Below are 23035 nucleotides of genomic sequence, written 5' to 3'. Positions count from 1 at the left end.
TTCTTTCTCATTTGCACTTCTCAAAAGGTGAGACCTCTACAGTCAACTGCTTCCACTTCCTCAGCTCACCTCTGTCTGACCCACACGCACTGACCCTGCTCTCATCAAGATCAGCAGGGACATTCCAGTTGCCCAACCCGCAGGTTGCACTGTTACGTTCCCGTATCCCTACACTGTTTTTCCTGCCTATGTCTGGCTGTGCTGACCTTGTGCTTCTCTGAACATTCCTTCCTCCCGTGCCACCTCACTACCACCTCTCCTGGTTCTCCAGGACGCTCTCCTGCAACTCCTTTCTTCTCTTGTATCAGCAACTCCTTCTCTACCTTCTCCCTCTTTGGTCACAACCAATTAATCCGAGAAGGTCAGTAAATGTTCACTGAATAAATTCATAAAACACATCCCAAGCAAATGTGCTTAGATATTATACAGCAATTCATGGGCAAAATATGTAGTTATCAGTTCAAACATGGACTCCATTAGCAGAAGAGAAGCTTTTCATCCCTTTATGTAAAAAAAAAAAAAACACACACACACACAACAAAAAACCAATGTAAATGATATCTTACTAAGCATAGAGCAGGAGGTGGGTCAGAGTAAAGGCCTTAACAGCCGTCATATAGTCCGCCCAACAACTGTACAGGAATTTAAATACTTCCCAACCACATTCGGATGCCAAACCTCATTCTTGTTTCAGATCCTCTGCGCTTGCAGTTCCCTCTGCCTAGAACATTTCCCCAAATCTTCCTCTTGCTTCTGTAACACACTCCATACAAGTCTGCGCTTAGATGCCACGTCACTTCACAACCCTATCTCTTGTGACTTTCTACCGACCCCAACACCTTCGTCTCTTTGTTGCTTAATAGCACTAATCACTCCCCAACATTAAATGTTTGTTCTTTTTCCACTCATTTTCGGGTTCCTACCCTAGATGGTAAACTCCTTAAATAAGGAACGTTTGTTTTGTTTACTAAGGACTCTTTAAGGTCTGGCCCAAAGTAGATGCTCATTAAATCTTTGCTGCAAGAACAAATGAAAAGAATAAAAAAGGGTAGGGACTGAAAGAAGACCGCGTAAAGATGGGCTACACCTCTGTAACCTATGTGGGAAGTGGCCATGAAGCCAGGTCCCTAACACATCTGAGTGAATGGGAGTGGAAATAGGTGACGAATTTCTGAAGCAAGTTGAGCAGGTATGTTTGCTGGTCTTAAACAAGCAGGCAGTAAGCCTGTATCTAGGACTAATGATCTCGACTCATCAGGATATCACACTTCGTCCAGGACAAATGAGGGGGCTCAAAAGAAAGATGGCTAGCAGCCCAGGAGATAATAAGGGATCCTACAGAGGTCACTAATATCCTAGATGCTTTCAGTGGGAAAAGTGAAAAAGAGACGTCTGCCTTAGCAAAACTGTAAATCAAGGGAAATTTTTTTAACTTTCTTTTGGCACTTTCCTATTTCTTTGGTCTCCTACAGGGTGGCTGGACAGTGACTGGTGACTTTGACACCAGATCTCCATGTTCCCTGGCTATGACCCGGACTTTACCTCACAACACAAACCTGGCAGTCATCTAAATCCTAATCCTATTCCAGTGTGATCACACTATGGGGTTTTCCTCTCAAAAACAGCAGAGTCGGGGCGACTGGGTGGCGCAGTGGGTTAAGCCTCTGCCTTCAGCTCAGGTCATGATCCCAGGGTCCTGGGATCGAGCCCCACATCGAGCTCTCTGCTCAGCAGGGAGCCTGCCTCCCCCTACCTCCCCCCACCGCCTCTCTGCCTACTTGTGATCTCTGTCAAATAAATAAATAAATAATCTTAAAACAAAAAACAAAACAAAACAAAAAAAAAAACAAGAAACAGCAGAGTCAGCCAATCTTGGAGTTGAAAATAGCTGGCCAGTTCGTAAGCCTCCAGTTACATTCTCTTCATACATCTCCACCTTCACTGCCTTGTCCCTGGAGAGCAAGGCTGCCTCTGTTTAAGGCCAAAGGCTGATGTTTAACTGACTGAGAACCCAGGCACCAACCCCAGAAAAAAAATTTTTTTAAAAAAATAAGCAAAAGGCAATTAAGCAGCTTACTCTCACTACGTTACTATCTCTGGATAACCCCTAATTACTGTTTTGCGGTACTTATTCTGAACTCTTTTCTACACATTCATATATCATACAGATGTATATAACAAAAGTTTTATTTTTACAAAAACAATGTATTACATATCCTGCTTTACCTGTATGAAAAATTATAGCAATTTCAGATATGCACTATGTTAACATGTTTCTAAGTGTATTTCAATAAAAAGTATGGCTTCTTTTTTCTTTTTCTTTTTCTTTTTTATAAGTAGGCTCCACACCCAACATGAGACTTGAACTCAGGACCTTGAGATCAAAAGGCACCTGCTCTGAGCACCAGGGTGGCTCAGTCTGTTAAGATTCTGCCTTCAGCTCAGGTCACCATTCTAGGGTCCTGAAACCAGGTCCTGTGACAGGCTTCCAGCTCAGTGGGGAGTCTGCTTCTCCCTCTGCCCCTCCTCCTTCATGCTCTCTCTCTCTCTCTAATAAATTAAAATCTTAAAGAAGAAAAGTGTCACATGCTCTACTGACTGAGCCAGCCAGCCTCCCCAACCCCCAAAGTACAACGAATTTTAACTGCTATGCTCACCGTGAAAAAAAATTCTATTTTTAGTTAACTCTTGCAAATATTACTAAACAAAAATATCTTAATGACTAAAAAGCAATGTATTTTTACAGATTAAGAAATTACAGAAATAAAATTAAAATCACCTATAAAGCAATCATGTAGATATAATCATGACCAATATTTTGATGCCTTTCCTTTAAAACATTCATATAATACACATCAGGATTGGAATTTTTCTAAATATTGTGCTCTTTAAGAAATTCTATGAAATCATTTAGGGGCACTTGAGTGACTAAGTCATTAAGTGTCAGCCTTTGGCTCAGGTCATGATCCCAGGGTCCTGGGATCGAGCCCTGCATCAGGCTCTCTGCTCAGCTGGAGGCCTGCTTCTCCCACTCCCCCTGCTTGTGTTCCCTCTCTCACTGTATCCCTCTCTGTCAAATAAATAAATAAAATCTTTTTTTTTAAAGAAATTTTTACGAAATTTTTTTTAAAAAAGCAAACTCTTCTTAATTAAATAAAATAAATAAATAAATAAATAATTTATTCTTAATTATGTCAGGGTAGATGGGGTTAAAAAGGTGACTTTGTGAGGCACCTGGGTGGCTCAGTTGGTAAAGTTTCTGACTCTTGATTTCAGCTCAGGTCATGATCCCAGGGTCGTGGCATCAAGGTTCCTCCACCCCCGCCCCGCCCCATTAGGCTCTGTGCTCTGTACAGAGTCTGCCAGAGATTCTCTCTCCCTCCCCCACCCCTCCTTGTGTGCTATCTCTCTTAAATAAATAAAATCTTTTTAAAAAGTGACTTTGATATATAATTAAGCTATTTAACATGTTGTAGTGGTTGGTACAGCTAAGGAACATAATTTCTGTTACAGTCCAATAAATACCAGTATAGTCATTTCAAGTTTCTTCAAATAAACAAAACTTTCCACCCAAGAAGAGTTGCCTCCCAATTCAAAGGAGACTTATTTTCAGCTGATGTACCATTTTCTTCTGTAGGTTAAGCTAATTTATTGTGCAGAGTTGCTATCTGACTTTCTAATAAGGTTTCTAATAGTCTCCTAAATGCTGTTCACTTTGGAGGATTTTTAACTGTTAGCTGATTAATGTCTCATGCAAGATGAAACTCATGAATTTTAAGCAGCAACTGGAGTGCTATAATTTGATTCTTTCTTTAAAAATGGGCAACATATGGGACGCCTGGGTGGCTCAGTTGGTTAAGCGGCTGCCTTCGGCTCAGGTCATGATCCCAGCATCCTGGGATCGAGTCCCGCATCGGGCTCCTTGCTCGGCAGGGAGCCTGCTTCTCCCTCTGCCTCTGCCTGCCTCTCTGTCTGCCTGTGCTCACTTGCTCGCTCTCCCTCTATGCCTGACAAATAAATAAATAAAATCTTTAAAAAAAAAAAAAATGGGCAACATAGGGGCACCTGGGTGGCTCAGTGGGTTAAGCCTCTGCCTTTGGCTCAGGTCACGATATCAGGGTCCTGGGATTGAGCCCCACATCAGGTTCTCTGCTCAACAGGGAGCCTGCTTTCCCCCAACTCTCTCTGTCTGCCTCTCTGCATACTTGTGATCTCTGTCAAATAAATAAATAAAATCTTAAAAAAAAAAAAAAAAGGGCAACATAGGTGCACCTGGGTGGCTCAGTAGGCTAAGCCTCTGATTTCTGCTCCATTCATGATCTCAAGTCCACTGAGCTCCACATGGGGCTCCATGCTGACTCTCTCTCTCCCTCTGTCCCTTCCCCACCCACCAAAATAAATAAAAGGTTTTTTTCTTAAATGGGCAACATAGTGTTCAACAGAACTGTAATGCTAGGAAACACACACACACACACACGCTGCCCTCCACAATCTGCCCTTTCCAGCCCACCCCAAACTGCCATTGCTAGGAAGAGGATCCACATTACTTTTGGTTTAACTCATGACTGCAAGATTTATGGTTTTAGGTTAAAGGATCATGTCTGGGACCAACACAGCCCACACTCACACCCAACATGATTTATATGTTCAATCAAGGAAACCCTGAGGCCTTCCAAATCCTATAGTTTCACAAACACAAGAAATTAAAGTGCTTTCATTTCAGTAGGGTGTGCACATTTTCTGAAATGAACTAGATCAAAGTTCAGTTCCTTACTAAAGAAAGGTAAAGAATTGTAGGGTTTCTCAAGGGAAGAAATTTCTCTACTTAGTACTGAGTTATCCAATCAATTCTATTTAACAAACATTTCCCAAGAATGTTATGTCACATGCAAATAAAGAGGTTCGAAAGTTATTCCTTGCCCTCACAGACCTCACGGCCTAACACAATGGTTTCTGGGTTCAGCAACGTCATGTTAACATCATTATTTCTGAAAATTCTGAATTGCCAGTTCAACTTCTTTAGTAGGTTGTATGACTACTCAAATTCCTGTTTCTTCCCATTTGTTTTGTTTCCTCAGTTTGTCTTTCCTTTTTTTAAAAAGGAAAATTTCTGTTATTTTTAAGATTTGAGAGAGAGAGAAAGATTGAGAATACAGGAGTTGGGGGGGAGGGAGGAGAGAAGCTCAAGCAGACTCCTGGCTGAGCAAGGAGACTGCCACAGGCTCAATCCAGGGCCTTGATTGAGATCATGACCAAGCCGATATCAAGAGTCAGCCATTCAACTGACTTAGACACCCAGGGGCCACCTTAATTTGTCTTTCAAAGAAATTTGTGTATTGCATCTAAGTTGCTCCTAGTAACTACTTATCCCTTTAATATCTATAAGAAACCTGATATTGGAATTGTTTTTTATTCTTGATCGGTCTCAACAGTGATTTATCAATCTTACTATATTTCGGAGAAACATTTTGTTGTATTTTCTCTCTTGTCTGTTCTCTACTGCATATTGTTCACTTTCATGTTTCTTATGCCTTTCCTTGTATTTACCGTCACTGATTCTAAAACTTCTTTCCTAATATAAGCACACGAAGCTGCATATATCTTTCCATTTTTATAGTTTTCTTATGGCAGAAAAGTATTCCAATACCAATTATTCCATCATGGCCAGAACCAAAAATCCTTCATGGATGCTTTCTTTGTGCTTACTTAAAAATCAAATTAAAAACCAATGAAACCAAACAAATGAGGGGGGGAAAGTTCCCCACTATGGGGAACATGTATGTTTATCGAGCAAATATAGAACGCATCAGAGAGTGCAGCTAAAGAACTATGTTTTCGGTGAATGAGTCCTGTGATTCTTGCTTTCAGTCCAGTGAGAACTATAATCCAAACCTCCACAGTTTTCCGTGTAAAGAAATTTAGGTGAAAAGTGCAGCTAGGAAGACTTTGCCTCAAAAAAAGCCCATACACTGCTCCCACCTAGCAAAGCCAAGCCACTTCCTTTTCCTGCCCCTGCAGTGATATATACCCAGATGGCTGCCATTCTGTCAATAAAAACCTTTCCACAAGTGGCAAATTCTCTACTCTTTCCTACAATGTGTATAGGGCACTATCCTAGGTGAGGCTAGAGGAAAGAGAAAACACGGCCTGCACTTGAGACAACTTAAGGAAAGCCATGAAGAGAATTTAAGATGGTTTGGATTCTGGAAATGTCAAATGTCAGAATTCTCCCTTAAAATTGTGTAACAAAACTGACACTGAGAGACAGTAGGCGAAGGACAGTCTTTTCAGTAAATGGTGCTGAATCCACTTAAGATCCATATGGCACAAAAAAATAAATCTTGACCTTCTACCACACAGCTTTTACAAAAACCCATTTCAGAAGAATCATAGACCTAAAAGGTTAAACAATTATAAACAAGCAATAAGCTTCTAGAAATACTATATGAAAACACCTTCACCACCTTCAGATAGGCAAAATTTTAAAAAAGAACACAGAGACCTAACTTTAAAGGATGAAACTTAAATTGGACATCATTGATGAAAGGGCACCACTAACTATAAAAAAGACAGCATTAAAAGAAAAACAAACATTTGTAACTCACTGTCCAAGGAACCATATCCAGAATACACAAAGCACTCAGACAAAACAATCTGATTTTTTTTTTAATGGGCAAAAGTCTTGACTGGGAACTTCAAGAAAGAAGGTCTCTAATAAGTACATAAAAACCATTAATCATCAGAGAAATGTAAATTAAAGTCAAACAAAATAATATCATTAGACACATGACTAAAATGTTTTAAAACCAGCAGAAAGTACTGGCAAGGAATTGGAATAACTAAAATATTCACACACTACAACCACTATGGAAAACTTTTAGGCTAGCATCTCCTAAAGCTGAATATATGCATACCCTGTGACCCAATAATTCCACCAAAAGACATGTACAAAATGTTCATAGCACCATTCAGCATAATGATCAATGTCCATCCGTGGAAATAAAGACCTTTCAAAATGAACAAAACTACTGCTACAATGTGTAATGGACTGGACACAAGCTTTGGAAACAAATGATCCTGGACACGAATTTCAGCCCTGCTATTTCTCATGTAATACTAAATATGTAGACATGAGTACATAAACCTGCTTTCTCCATCTGAAAAATAGGGTCATATCACCTGTCTTACAAGATTACTCTTATAATTAATCTGAGGACTAAAGGTAATATGCACATAACACAAAACACTACATCTAATAGGTGCTCAGTAAACATTTTCTAGGATTTAGGAAATGGAACTTCTATCAGTCAGGATCAATACCAGAATTTTTAATATATAAACTCTCTTCCTATGAAGATAATGTTCCATCTGACCTGCCAAACCAATCTGTAGCATTTCTAAGTTGCCAACTCAGTCACTGGTAAAACTACACAAGAATCAGTTCATGGCATTTTGTTACCCAGCTACTTCATGAACCCATATGCAATTGCAGCTGTCGCCTCTAATGCCAGAGGATCAAATGAATTGGAAAGATTAAACAAATGGGCAGGAGAAATGTCAACTAGTGCATACACTGGACAGGAGTCCAAATGGTTCAGTTACAAAGTTGATGCTTAGAAACTATGCACACTGGATGCACACTCTGAAGAGAAGCATATGCAGGTTAGGATGTTTGAAAAACAAAAGAATGAAAATGGGACAAAACGCCCCTTAGTACTACTGCGGTTTTCAGCCCAATTCTTAGTCTACTTTAGTCTCAAAAATAAATCTATTCATACTTGTCATTAAAGACTAAAACAAACAGGTGCTACAATAAATCTCACATTGACGACTTCTTAATGTAAGAGAGTGTGTGTGTGTGTGTGTGTGTGTGTGTGTGTGTGTGTGTGTATAAGGTCTTGTATTTAGTAGCAACCAGATCCTAAATTTTAGTTATAATAAATATTAAGAGAAATGACTATTCTTAAGTATAATATATATTCAGTAAAATTTTTACTCATTTATTAAGAAAGGTTAGGATATTAACTTATATTGCCGTCTAAACTAGGAAGGGGAAGGTGGAGGTAGGGCAAAGAAAAAAGAATAAGTCTCCTGAAATCTTGAAATCAAATTTCCTGATCCAAAATAGTTTCTTGAAGAGAAAGGTCCAAAATTTCATATTTTGACTGTAGTCAAATAGAATAGCTGGTTCAATTCTATTAAAATTTATCATCAGGCCCATCAAGTTTTAAAAAGAAGATACATTAAAGAATTTATGAGTAATTCAAAGTAACTCTAAACTCAGTTCCAGTCATTCCACAAGAAAGGTCAGAACTCTGTCTGACCAAGTCAGTGACATAGGGGCTCCGTAAGAAGGGAATGAAGCTTTTTTTTCTTCTGTGGATGAATTATCAGGAGAATCCCAGGCCACTTCTAACCTAGTGAAACAAAGAGAAAAACTCTGGCCAAAGCCCTGTAAATCTGTTTTTCTGAGGCACATCTTCATAGCCCTTACTTAATTTATTTTGTTGCATGGATCTAGTCTTCCATTCATAGGATGTTGTGCATCTAAGAATCAACCTTAGTTAGGGAAGTCCTCTTTTAGTTTTCCTCAGTGATCCATTTATTTGCAAAAGTGTTACAGATTCCACTCCAGTTTGTCTCTCTAAAGAAAGCAATGTCATCCACATTTGAAAAACAGCTAGCACAAGGCTGTCTGCCACACAGAAGCAAAAGCTGAAAAAAATGTGAAATCCATAGTTTAAACCAATATGGAACCCAACACATTTGTTTGAAATCCTAATGCAATGTTTGCGAGTGCAATTCAATTGTAAAGTGCAATTCCCACACTTTGCAAGATAGTCTTCTAATTTAAAATGATGGTATTCTCAGTTATTTTTAATCCAAAATCTTGAAAAATTTTAAATATCTAGGACATCTTAACTAAATTAATGTACTAGTTTTTAATGGAACCATACAGTTACTGAATTTTTACTAAAGATTTTTAGTAACAAGAAATAATATAATGTTACATGGGAATGGAGAACCATGATTAAAAAATCTACATAAAATAGGACCTCAACTTCACAGAACAAAGAGGAAAAACACCTCAAAATGTTAGTTGCACCTTGATGTTTATCTTCTTTCTTACTAAGAATAATCTTTTTTTTTTTTTTTTTTTTTAAAGATTCTATTTATTTATTTGACAGACAGAGATCACAAGTAGGCAGAGAGGCAGGCAGAGAGAGAGGAGGAAGCGGGCTCCCCGCTGAGCAGAGAGCCCGATGCGGGGCTCGATCCCAGGACCCTGGGACCACGACCCGAGCCAAAGGCAGAGGCCTCAACCCACTGAGCCACCCAGGCGCCCCTAAGAATAATCTTTTTAAAACTTTTTTTGAATAAAAACATTCAGTAGCTTTTCAGTGAAATACAAAAGACCATGAGAACATTATTTAGCCATAATGACAGAGGATCAAGTGAACTAGAATTCAGACTCTAGCATGTAATTTCAAGAAATCCTTAAATTTGTACATGATCAGTGTACCTTGCTAATGTTTTAGAAGTACAGGGAATCTTGGGGCGCCTGGGTGGCTCAGTGGGTTAAGCCGCTGCCTTCAGCTCAGGTCATGATCCCAGGGTCCTGGGATCGAGTCCCACATCGGGCTCTCTGCTCAGCAGGGAGCCTGCTTCTTCCTCTCTCTCTTTCAGCCTGCCTCTCTGCCTACTTGTGATCTCTGTCTGTCAAATAAATAAAATCTTAAAAAAAAAAAAAAAAAAAGAAGTACAGGGAATCTTATCCCCAAATAATTGATGACTAAGAGAACATTAACTACACAAATAAGTTCTAAGAAATTGATTGGAGTTTTAAGAAATTGACTGAAGTATAGCTTTTATGTATTAGAAACAGAAGGAAGAACTGGATATTAGAAATAGATAGTAAGAGGTTGTAAGTCTCTGATTAGAAGGGTCAACAGTTTCACTCAAAGCACAGCTCACCTCCATCACTCTAAGGGCACACTGTTACGCTATAAATCCCAGGGAGAAGGTCCATTACCTCAAGGTATTAGACATGGACCATAAAAAAAAAAGAAAAAGTACACCCTCATGCTAAAACCACACCATGAAACCATTCTAAACAAGAGCCATGATAATTTTAATAGCGACAAATTACTTGTCATTTAGTAGTAACCAAAAGACAAATACCAGTTACTTCATCTACTCATATACTTTGTATATTAAAAGTTTCAAATGTTTTTAACCTGAGATATTTTAGAAATAGAAATTGCAAAAATAACAATACTCACAGCCCCCCATAAAGGACTTTTTTCCAACAACATCCAGCAGTGCCTTTTATTCTTCTGATTAATCATACTTTTTTCCTGCTTGTGGAGCAATTATTTGGATCTCTGATTTATGGGTAAAACCTAAAAGTCTGTATTTAGACACCAGACACGCACACATCTTCTGTCTGACATGGTGAAGAACTAACTAATAGGAAGTGCAGAGCTAGGTTTCATAACTTTTCTAGCACTGGTGTAGCCTCAAAGATCTACGCAAGTATAGCATTTCAAAATTCCATGAAGGTATTTCAAAATGTAGTGAGAGAGTTCTACGGTCCTGGGTTGGAATGGTAAGGATGGGGCCAACGGCATGTGATTTTACAGCAGTTATAGCCTAGAGTTTCATAACAAACTCTCCTTTAAAAACAGGCTTTAAATGGTCTTGGGATTTTTTTCACATTCATCAGAAAGTCATAAAGAATGCTGAAAAGCAAAACACAGTGAAATAGTGTTTATGCCCTCTGTTTCCTGAGCAAAAGGGCCTTCTATTTCCTTCCTAGGTTACCTAACAATGCCAAATAACTTCATAAAAACATCAGAATTTTAGAGGAGGAGCGTTACGAAGGAACAAATTTCTCATCCTTGCCAGATATTATATCAGAAAAAATTACTGATTAAAGTCAATGCTTTAGTTAATAAATCATAGACTTCTCAAGACACTTAATGATTTATCATGTGAATTCAACATTTACATAATAATCCAAATGCTAATTTGCCTTTCCTGTGATATTTAGATATTGTCAGAATCAAACTTTAATACTGAGGGTCAGTTCACTTTTGCTGTATCACTTCTTCAAATTACCGTATCTCTGAAAGAATGACAAATTGAAAATAGCATACTACCTTAAAGAGCTTGAAAATATGTGAGGAAATTCTGATGGATAGAAAAAGCATTTCATGTAGCTTATCAACCAACAAGTAGAAGTATAGAGGAAACTACTTGGAGACACTCATTAAAATCATGAAGTCTTAGGAATTTAGAAACCCTCCCATTGTATGGATGAGAAAACAGAAACCATAGGTGTCAAGGTAAATGTAGCCATACTGATCTATTAGGGAGACAAGCTATATATAATCCAGATCTTCTGATAGATTTTTTTTTTTGTATGATTTCCATAGAATTATATTTCTTTTTTTTTTTTTTTAAGAGATTCCATTTGTTTATTTGACAGACAGAGATCACAAGCAGGCAGAGAGAGAGAGAGAGAGAAGGAAGCAGGCTCCCACAGAGCAGAGAGCTCGATGCGGGGCTCGATCCCAGGACCCCGGGACCACGACCCAAGCCGAAGGCAGAGGCCTTAACCCACTGAGCCACCCAGGCGCCCCACCATAGAATTATATTTCTAAATTAGTTCTTAAACATGCTGTTATCCAGTAGAATATTTCAAGGATTGGTGATTTTAAGAGCTAATAAGCCACCTGCAACAATGTCTTGCTTTTGATAAATATTATTATCAGTTTTGAAAGCTGAATTCTAAGAAGTGAAAGGTACAGTAAAGAGACATGACATGTTCACATAGTGTGGATACCAGCAAGGTGAGGGCTTCACCAAGTCAAGCCATCATCCCTACCCAGATCAGTCAAGGGTTGGGGTGTCCTCTGCAGAATGAGGGTAGGTTTTATACAGGAAGTGCTGGTATATGTACTTAGGCTCCAGTGATGAAGTCAAATGAGGATGTCAGCATTCTTGGTTCCCTTCAAACTGACCACATGCTAGTAAACTATTGGCTAAAACTGCAACTGTCCTCCTCCGCTAAGTGTACCAGGGCCAGAAGGATCCTAATGAGTAGGTTGGCTCTGGTTCCCGACATCTTTTTCACTGTTTTAGCAGTGTGGTAATCAAAGAAAAAGAAAATCAAAAGCAAGTATTTTCTGATGATCTGACCCTGTATACTGTATATTTTTATATGTCTTTATAACTAATTAAGACTCTTCCTCACAGTTCTTTCAGATACTATGTGGCTATAGTTGTAGAAACAGGTTACAAAAATTATACTGAAATAACATTTCTCTCATAAATGTGTGGGGGTTGTTCAGTTTGCTGCTTATATTTTGGTCTACTGGATTTTTTTATAAGAACAGATATATCTTGGGACGCCTGGGTGGCTCAGTTGGTTGAGCAGTTGCCTTCGGCTCAGGTCATGATCCCAGCGTCCTGGGATCGAGTCCCACATCCTGCTCCTTGCTCAGCAGGGAGCCTGCTTCTCCCTCTCCCTCTGCCTGCCGTTCAGTCTGCCTGTGCTCTCTCTCTGATAAATAAATAAAATCTTAAAAAAAAAAAAGAACAGATTTATCTGTCTTAGCTTCAAATCAAGATTCGCTCTCTTTAGTCATTACTATATACATCACTTAAATTTGAGAATGGCTTTAGAAACCATGATATTAACCAATCTATTACAAAGCTAAAAATTAGTATCCTACCTCCAAAAACATTATCTAAATATTTAACTAAAAATACACCTTTATCATGATCCCAGGGTCCTGGGATCGAGTCCTGCATCGGGCTCTCTGCTCAGCGGGGAGCCTGCTTCCTCCTCTCTCTCTCTCTCCCTGCCTGTCTCTCTGCCTACTTGTGTTCTCTGTCAAATAAATAAAATATTTTTTAAAAATACACCTTTAAAAAAGGAAAATAACAAGGCTATTTAACTGTTCCTAACACCATCATTCTGTTCCATGACTTGATAAAATTATCAGTAACTAGAGAGGGAACACAGTAACTTGAGTCCTTCTCAAGAAAAACCTGACAAAGAGGTTTTTTTATAGCCCCATTTTACAGATGGTGAAAGTGAGAAGTCAAGTTAGGCAGCTTTCTCAGAGACTGAGTGGCAGAGCTGTGATTCAAACCCTGCACTGTTGAATTTCAAAACCTGGTCTCTAAAATCCAAAATGTCTGCTTAGTCTCCCAAAGCTTTCTTGAAGTTATTAACCTTGGATGGAAGAAGAAAAACTTTCACCCTGAGTTTTCTTGTATTCAACTCCAAACTCAAAAACTGAAACGGTCTGTACCTGGTAAACTTCTGCTTTCTATTCCATGTGACCTTTTCATAACCAAATTCCTCAAAACTTTGTATTTAATCTACTTGTAAACCAATAGTTTTACAAAGGATCCTCCTTTTGTATACCTCAGCCCTTAGTTCTCTCAAGCAATAGTCTGTTTTAGCTTAGTTTGCTCATTGGTTAGGAGAATGAGAAGAGTACATTTGTCATTTTCTCAAGGCCACTCTGAGCCAGAAATATAATTCTGGTCTAAGGTCTGGTTGCTAAACCACGCTTCCTCTGCAATGGTAAGCTACTATTGGTAGACTGGTTATTAAGAAACAAAAAATAACAAGAAGCATGGGATATTTAAAATACTTATTTTGCTGATCTCTTTCCCCTAACTTGTCCCTCCCCTCTATTTTGCCCATTTCCTATATATCCTGTATTGTGATTATGGAAAGAAACTGCAACTGCTTTGGCAGATAAGGAAAAAAAAACCTTACTCCTATTTCAAACATGAAGCAAAGTTTCATTTCCTTTTCTTATTAAAATATGGGATATAGCCTCAAGAAGTTTGATACTTTCAAGAAGTGTCATGTTAAGTCCATTTCTTCTATCTAAATTTTATTGATGCAGAACGTGATCTTTAATATATAAATTTAAGACAGTACACTAAGAAATGGGTTGGTACCCACGCATATGGCAATCAGCACTGTTGAGCTGGTCTAAATCAGCACTGTCAATTGAATTTCTGTGGCGACGGAAATGTTCTGTATTGTGTAATATGAAAGTAGTCACATGAGCACCTGAAACATGGCTGGTGTGACCAGAGGGCTAAAATTAATTTTATTTTTGTTAATTGAAATTTTAAAAACAACCAGTGGCTAATGGACAGCATAGGCCTCAGATCTGGGTGTCTTTTCAAATTTTTATTTTGAATTAATTATAGACTCACAGGAAATTGCAAAAATAATACAGAGAGGTCCAGTTTCCCCTAATGATTACATCATATTATATAACTATAGTACAATATCAAAACCAGGAAACTGACATTGGTACAATGTGTGTGTTTAGTTCTATGCCACTTTATCACTTGTATAGACCTGGGTAAGCACAGTCACAATCATGATACTGAAGGATTCCAGCATCACTAAGAGCTCCCTCATGCTACCCATTTCTAGTCATCAACACTTTCTCCTCACTGTCCCTAACTCCGGGCACTCACTACTCTGTTCTCTCTCATGTTGTCATGTTTAGAGAACGCTCTATAAGTGGAATTACTCAGAATGTGACTGTGACTCTGAGACTGGCTTTTTTCACTCAGCATAATGCTCGAGGCCCTTCCTTCCTTCCTTTCTTACGATTTTATTTATTTGACAGAGGAAGACAGCAAGAGAGGGAACACAAGCAAGGGAGAGTAGGAAGGAAAGAAGGAGGTTCCCCACAGAGCAGGGAGCCTGATGCGGGGCTTGATCCCAGGACCCCAGGATCATGACCTGAGCCAAAGGCAGATGCTTACCCGACTGAGCCACCCACGTGCCCCTCTTGTGGCCCTTTCAAGTGCTTGCATATATCAATAGTCTGTTCCTTTTCTTTCACTGGGTAGAATTCCATGCTGTGGTGATACCACAATGAGTTCAGCCATTAACATGTCAATGAACATTAAATGGTTAACAGTTTTTGACAATTACAAATAAAACTGCTATGAACATTCGTGTACAGCCTTAGTGTGGATCTAAGTCTTCATTTCTCTGGGATGAATGATCTGGGTATGACTGAGTGTCATATATGATGAGTGTCCACATGTGCTTATTTTCACTTGTTAACCTGAATGTTTTTGTGGTGTTTGCCCATTTTCTAATTAGGTTTTTAGGGTTTCTTTCTTTCTGTCTTTCTTTCTTTCCTGTTCTTTTTTTCTTTCTTTTAGTCTTCAGTTTTGAGAGTTCTTTATACACTCTAGAGATCTTTGTCACATATAGGGTTTTCAAATACTTTTTTCCAGTCTATAGCTTGTCTTTTTGCCCTTTTTAAAAGTCACAGAGCCAAAAGATTTAAACTTCGATGAGGTCCTATTTATCAATTTTTTTCTTTTATGGTTTTTATGCTTTTGGTGTCATGGCTAAGAACTTTTTGCTGAGTTCTAGGTCTAGAAGATTTTCTCTTAGGTTTTCTTTAAAAAAAGTTTCACAGTTTTATGTTTTACATTTAGATTGATGACCTACTTGGAGTTAATTCATGTATTCAGTCTAAGGTTTAGGTGGAAGTTAATTTTGGCAGGGGAGTCCATAGATATTCAATTGTTCTGATACCATTGTTGAAAGGTTCACCGTATTTGCACCTTTATCAAGAATCATTTGGCTCCACTTGTGTGGGCCTAATTCTGGGTTCTCAATTCTGTTGCACGGACCTATATGTTTTCCCTCTGGCAATACCCTAGTCTTGGTTACAGTAACTACATCACTTCTTAAAATTAAAGTGATTCTCCCCACATTATGCTTCTTTTTCAAAACTTTTTTTTTTTTAAGCTGTTTTGGTTACTTTGCCTTTCCATGTAAATTTTAGAATAATCTTATCTACACCTATAAGAAGTTTTGCTAGAATTTTAGCAGGAATGTTGTTAAACCTATATGTTAGTTTGGGAGAACTGTCATCTTCATTGTATTGACAGTCTTATATCCCCAGAACACAGTATGTCTCTCCATTCATTTAGATTTTTATTTCTTTCATCAGCACTTTATAGTTTTCATGGGTATATCTTTTAAAAGCAAACCTAGAAGTGACCTAGAAATACCTTATAAATGCCACCAAAATACAAAGGGGGTAGTCTACACAGGTTTTGGAATCCAGCGTGAACTGAGCTAACTAAAGTTAATAACCAAGAATCACACAAACACAAGTTCACTTGGGGCAAATAAGCAGATTTTGCTGAAAGACTGGCTTCCTATCATTTACAAAGAAATAAAAGGGCATTATAGGTAATTCTGCAATTAAAACAGTACATAGGACACATTGGAAGTTTAAAGGATGGAATATCTACCTTCCTATTACAAGTAGCACTTCTTCCCTTTCTTGATGTTATTTTTTCTAGGTATCAAAGCTGTGCATTACATGTGCAGTAACACTGCAAGATGGGAGCTCTAAATTACACATTTGCAAAGGTCCATTCCAAGTCCTACAGTATTTTATGAATTATATTTTTGAAAAGTGATAGAAAATAATGCCTTGTGAACGTTGCTGCTCAGAGATCTACAGAGGGCAGGTCAAGTGGAAAAACTTCTGTTGAATAGTAAGTGTATGTAACTATTTGGACAATCCATGAAAGCTGCAGGGAAAAGTGAGATACAAGAAAATTTTGAAGAGATTAAAATTATTTAGCCCAGAAATGAGAATTCTGTGAAAATACCTGTCAGGTAATTAGGAAGTTATGCACCTACCCAAGGGAAATGAACAACTTAAAAATATACACAAGAATACATTCTTAACAACTGGAGTTCAAAATAGAACACAGTAGATTGTACAAATAAGTAAGGTCCTATTCATGATGATTATAATTGTGAAGTATATTTGTGAAATAGGAGAGCAACACAGTAATTCAGACCAGTGTATGATCCAAGTCTTCCAAATACCATGCCCAGCTTTCAAATCTAACGGATAAAGAAGAATCTGAGGACTGGAGACTAAGGAACGATTAACAGTGACATCCCTGCTTACCTCTGTGCCTCCTAGAATGTTTATCAGTTCACACTGATATGCTAATTGGTGGAGAAACAGAGGAAGACAATTTCTGAAAACCGAAAGCATGGGCATCATTTTCTAAACCATTGGTCATGATTATCATGCCAGGGAAGTTGGATACTGACAGGTAGAAAGGACTATTCCACAGAATCAAATACAGGTATCATGGTCATCTTATCCACACTATCCATAATCTCACTCCTGGATAGGTCACTACACCAGACTCTGCAGGGTATGAGGAGAATAAAGAAGAAAAAACAAACAGAAGAACCAAGGATAGAGGGGGGGAAAAAAAAAAGAGGAAGTACATTATTAGTCAGCTTGACAACTACTTAGATATAGGAGAGTAAAAACTAAAACTAAGGGAAACAAGTGCTGCCTTAAACATTTTTACAAAAGATCAAATTAAAGTAAAAATATTCAACTTATTTTATGTTTAACAACATCTTATCAGTACTATCAAGATAACGTATAACCAAAACCAAAAGCATTCAAATGTTTGATTCTGAGCTAAAAATAGGAACTAAAGGTCAAAGATTTAACAGCAGTCAGAGTCTTTTAATTTTAAAGCTACAAGTTGTATTTAAACTCTTGAATCTAAACGAAATCTATAATAAACTATTGGAATAAAGTACTGCTTGATTTTTTTTTTTTTTTTTTTTTTAAATAGAGCTCCAATTTGAATAGTGAAAAAATCTACTTACACAAGTGCTTGACAAATTCAGGAAGCCATTTACCAGGCTATATGAGCAAATCTAATACGTGATTCGGGTGAATAAACAAAATCAGAGGCCACTTCTGCTGGCTGTTTTGTCCTCTCTCACCAGTCGAAACAGCTGCACACAAAAGTTCCAAATGGTAGAAAACCTTGGGACTCTTTCAGCCCATTATTTATTTCTGCCTTTACCACAATCATTTCTACAATGCACCCAGAGTCTGCTTTTTATTGTTCCCAATTCCTGAACAAGATTTAATCCCTATTATAAAAAGGAAAGTCTGTAGAAGAGGGGTATTTCTCTACTTTTGGTAATATATAAGGCCATCTGTACTAAAAACAACCATTTCTGTTTTCAGACCAATTAAAACCACAAATATATTCAGATATCCCTGTCACATCCAAATCTTGACACAACAAAGGTGCTAAAAACTATATTCTGTTAATGAAGAATTTAAGTTTAATTCTACCCATAAAAATGACTTTTGTGTACCAGTGAAGTACAACATTTAAAATTTCCACAGATATACTGAGAGGCTCTTTATCTGTAAATGTTTCTTTCACCCCCTTTCAGAGCTTGAACCTTTCTCCAACTAATAAACAATTACTTGCCACCAACTTATAACTTACGCCAAGTGCCTTTTCAGGATTACAAAAAACAAAACCAACACCAAAACACCAAAAACAAAACTCAAAAATATCTCTAACCGATTACAGTGGGTTAATGATGGCCACAAATTCTTTGCCACTATTCCCACACCAAGAGATGGGATCTATTTTTTCCCCCTCCTTGAAAGACTATCCAACAGAAAACAGCAGAAATGACACTGTACCAGTTCTGAGCTTAATCTTTAAGAAGCCTGGCCATTTCTATTTCCTTTCTGGAGCCCAGCTGCCATGTTATGAAAATGTCCAAATAGCTACACACGTGAGAAAAGCCTCCACGGGAAAGAATGAAGGCCCAGCTGACGACTCCAGCTAAAATCACAGCTGACAGCACCAAGCTGCCAGGCCTGCAAGTGAGCTACCTTGGAAATAAATCTTAAAGCCCTAAACATGCTGTCCCAGCAGACAACACATAGACCAGAAATGAGTCATCCTTACCAAACCCTGGCCAGATTCCAAAGCTATGAGCAAGAAAACAATTTTTTTTTTAAAGATTTATTTATTTATTTATTTGACAGAGAGCAAGCATAAGCAGGCAGATAGAGAAGCAGGGTCTCTGCTGAGCAGAGAGCCCAACCTGGGGTTTGATCCAAGGATCGTGAGATCATGACCTGAGCCAAAGGCAGACGCTTAACTGACTGAGCCACCCAGGTGCCCAAACATCGTTGTTGCTTTAAGCTACAAAATTTAAGGATGACTTATTAGGCAGCAACAGATAACCAAAACAAAGTTTAGAACTAGAAAGCCTGGGGAAAAAAAGCCTAAAATATACACTGGCCTTGGGTCCTGGTGGTGGGCAGAAATGAAAAGAATCTTGAGGAGACAGTTAATAAAAATCTGAAAAAGTGAAGAAATGTTATTGGTGGCTGAAGAAAAGGAACCTACATCCATGTTGGCAGAATAATAATGAGCAAACCCAAAGCATGCAGTAACATGGAAATAGAAAGGGTGCCTAGTGAACTCATGGATCTGATGAAGGAGAATTTCAGGAAGAATGCTGAAAGAACCAAATGGTTCATGTTAGCCGCCTATGATAAAATATGGGAGTAGTGAAATGAACTAAAAAAGGAACAGTGTGGTTCCTTTTCAAGTAGAATTTAGAGGAAATAAAAAGGAGCCGGACTTGATGGGTTCAAAAATAAAACCATTCCTCATTTGAGCATCTTAGCAAAAAGCAAGCTCAAAGTAAGCATGTCTCAAAGTAGGACATGGCTCAAGGCAAAGATCAAATCCTATAGTGCCCGTCAAATGTGGCCTCCAAACATTTTTTGAGCTCTCAAAGATTTTAGGTGGTTGGTTCCTCACAGACTAAGACGAGTGGTTCTAAAACTTCATGTGCACCAGACTCAGCTGTGGGGTGGGGGGCCAGTGTGTGTGTGTGTTAAAACCCAGACTGCAGCATCCAATCACGGTTTGATTCAGTAGGTCTGCAATGCTGTCTGACCCCTGTGGTTCCCAAGTGATGCTAACGCTGCTGATACAGAGACCATACTTTGCGAATCAGTGTGAGACCAAAAGGCTTTGGAGGATTGTAAGTGTGTCTTAAGAACCATCTCTACCAGACAGTAGAACTTGTAAGAATTTTTTTTTAAGACTTTATTGATTTATTTGAGAGAGAAAGCACAAATGGGGGAGAGAGAAAGGGGCAGAGAGAGGGGGAGAAAATGATTGCCCTCTGAGCAGGGAGCCCAGCACTGGGCTCAATGCCAGGACCCCCAGATAATGAACTGAGCCGAGGCAGGCACGTAACCAACTGAGCCACCCAGGCACCCTGAGCTTGTAAGAATTTTAATGGTATTTTCACACAATGCCCTGACTTAAAGGCAGTTCGAGGTAGAGCCCTGTCTCAAAGAGATTAGTGGGAACAGTTTTAATCTAATGTTGTGAACCCCAAAGAAATCCATGGGAATACTCAAACTCTAAATAAAAACATATGAATGGAAAGACCACCGATCTGGACTAAGAAGGCATAGTTCAAAATGAAAATTATCAGGGCCCTTATTCAGATAGGAAGAGGCTACAAACATAAGTCATTTCTTATGGAAAAATACGATTCAGAGGACATAACCAAGAGCCTAGAGAGTAGAGACAAGAGCCACAGAGAACCCCCTAGATTATAAACTAGCCCCAGGGTGCCTGGGTGGCTCGGGCAGTTGGGCATCCAACTCTTGATTCAGATCAGGTCATAATTTCAGGATTTTGAGACCAAGCACTTCCTCAGGCTCTGTGCTGGGTGTGGAGCCCACTTGGCATGCTCTCTTTCCTTCTGTTCCTCCCTCCCTTCTCTCTCTCTCCCCAACCCCCTAAAACAATCCCCAAAAACAAGAACAAAAAAATTAGTCCCAAACAAGGAACCACTGACATTTACCTAGCTGGATTTTAGAACTGTTGTGGACTGGGGACTGCTAGGTGTCTCTCATTTCCCTCTTCTGTTTTGTTTAAACAAAACAAAACAAAACAAAACAAAAACAGCTTTACTGAGATATAAGTCACATATCATAAAATTTACCCAAAGTTTGCAACTCAGATTTTTTTTTTTAGTATATAGCCACAGATACAACCAAATAGCTTTAAAACATTTCCATCTCCTCAAAAAGAAACCTGTACCCTTAGTTATTACCCCCCCCCATACGCCCAACCCACCAGCTCTAAGAAGCTGCTAGTCTACTTTGTTTCTATAGATTTACCTATGTAGGACATTTCATATAAATGGAATCATACAGTAAGTACTCTCTGTGACTAGCTTCTTGAACCTAGCATATTTTCAAGGTTTATCCATGGTGCAGTATAGGTCAGTACTTCATTCCACTGTATGGATATACTAGATTTTATGTTTCATCAGTTGATAGATATTTGAGTTGTTTCCACCTTTTGATTATATAATGTTGCTATGTTGTATTCAGGTATAAGTTTTGGGGGGGCATATTTTTTCCTTTCTCTTATGTATACACTTAGGAAAGGTATTGTCAGGTCACATGGTCACTCTATGTTTAAAATTTTTCTGGAACTGCCAGACTGTTTCTAAAGTAATGGTACCATTTTATATTACCATCAGCAGTGTATCAGTGTTGTGACCTCTCCAAAACCTCCAATACCATTTTGAAGATTTTATTTACTTGACAGAGAGACACACAGCAAGAGAGGGAACACAAGCAGGGGGAGTGGGAGAGGGAGAAGCAGGCTTCCCGCCGAGCAGGGAGCCTGAAGTGGGGCTCGATCCCAGAACCCTGAGATCATGACCTGAGCCGAAGGCAGATGCTTAACGGACTGTGCCCCCCAGGAGCCCCTCTAATACCTTTTTGAAGGAGAGTGTCTGTTGCAATTTTCCTGTCCCTGTCTTGCCATTGTATATTGGGTGGGGAGAAGAGAGCAAAGAACTTGTGCTTTTAGTTCACAGGTAGTTGTTTGAGAGTAGCTGTACCCAAAGAGCTTCATCTGCACCTGGACCTGATTTAGATGAGCTCCTGGACCCAAGCTAACGTAGCAACAGAGTGAGGCTTGTGGGAGTCTTATGTATGGGTGAGTATAGTCTGTCTGTATGTGTGAGGGCCAGAGAGCACACCGTGGTAAACTGTCATTCTGGTGACCACCTCCAATGAACCACACCTGTGGGTATTCATGTCCTTGTACAGTTCCTTCCCACACGGACGCTGGGCTGGGTCTGGGTCTATTACTGCCTACACCATTAGAATATGGCAGAAATGATGCAGTGCCAATTTGGGGCCAACTTAACTGGTTGGGTAGCATCTACTTCTATTTGGGAAGACAGACACCACAAGGCTACCTAAACAGCCACTGAGTCCCAGCTCCCAAGCAAGTCTCAGAGGACTACAGCCATCCCAGCATCCAGCTGACACCAACAGAACAGAACCTCCTGGTCAACTCACTGAATCATGAGATAAGTCACCGTTTTAGACTATCAAATTTTGGAGTGGTTTATTACACAACCATAAATAACCCAAACACTTTTAGCAGTATTTTAAGCTTCACTTCTCTCTAGTCACACTAGGCTACTTAATTATGAAGAACTATAATGTGCGTACACTTTTTTTTCCTCTACGAATTTAACCTATTATACCTAGGGTTAATTCAACAACCATTTAAGCAAATGAAATATACCTTCTAGGTCTCAGGAGACTTTTCACAGAGTCTATTTTAGAGTTCAAGTCTCTAAGAGTGACAAAAACTTGAAAGTTTCCATTTCCAGTAGCAAGCACTGAGCAGCTACATAAGCCAGCAGAGAGGACTGGCCAGGGATGGGAACCTCAGCTTTAGAGGACATCTCTTGGTGCTCAGTAAGGCACTCCAGGAGCACAGGCAAATCCGAGGAAAGGCCCTGCTGATCAGACAAATTCACAATAGGAATTCGGAAGAGAAGTGGGGACACACAAATACCAAGCAGTCTGTGGTGACAGCCAGGGAATCCTCCAGGCACAGTCACAAGGGTTAAGATGGCAGGGCTTCTGAAGCCAGTTGTTATGACAACCAGCGAATTTTTTTTTGTTTTTTGTTTTTTGTTAACATCAGTAACACCATTAAGATTTTCTCACCTCTGCTTTCTCTTATGCTGACACACCTGCTGTCCTGCTTAGCTCCTCTGGGTTTAAAGAGTGCTCACTTG

The 23035-nt window shown here is 39.0% G+C and overlaps 1 protein-coding gene and 1 long non-coding RNA gene across 2 annotated transcripts in view; both read right to left on the bottom strand.

Annotated features, from left to right (window-relative positions):
- The window catches only part of FGD4 (FYVE, RhoGEF and PH domain containing 4), a 205269-nt gene that overhangs the window by 129690 nt on the left and 52544 nt on the right, over positions 1-23035 (bottom strand). The window lies entirely within an intron of this gene.
- Positions 7980-10446, bottom strand: LOC309868605. The gene is made up of 2 exons (XR_014313747.1): positions 10284-10446; positions 7980-8715 (listed from the first exon to the last, which is right to left on the bottom strand). It is a non-coding gene; the product is annotated as an uncharacterized lncRNA (long non-coding RNA).

The sequence above is a fragment of the Mustela nivalis genome (assembly GCF_964662115.1).
Source record: "Mustela nivalis genome assembly, chromosome: 7".
In the NCBI taxonomy this organism is placed as follows: Eukaryota; Metazoa; Chordata; class Mammalia; order Carnivora; family Mustelidae; genus Mustela; species Mustela nivalis.
Note: the sequence above shows the minus strand (reverse complement) of the source record. Positions and strands in the feature narration are given on the sequence as shown.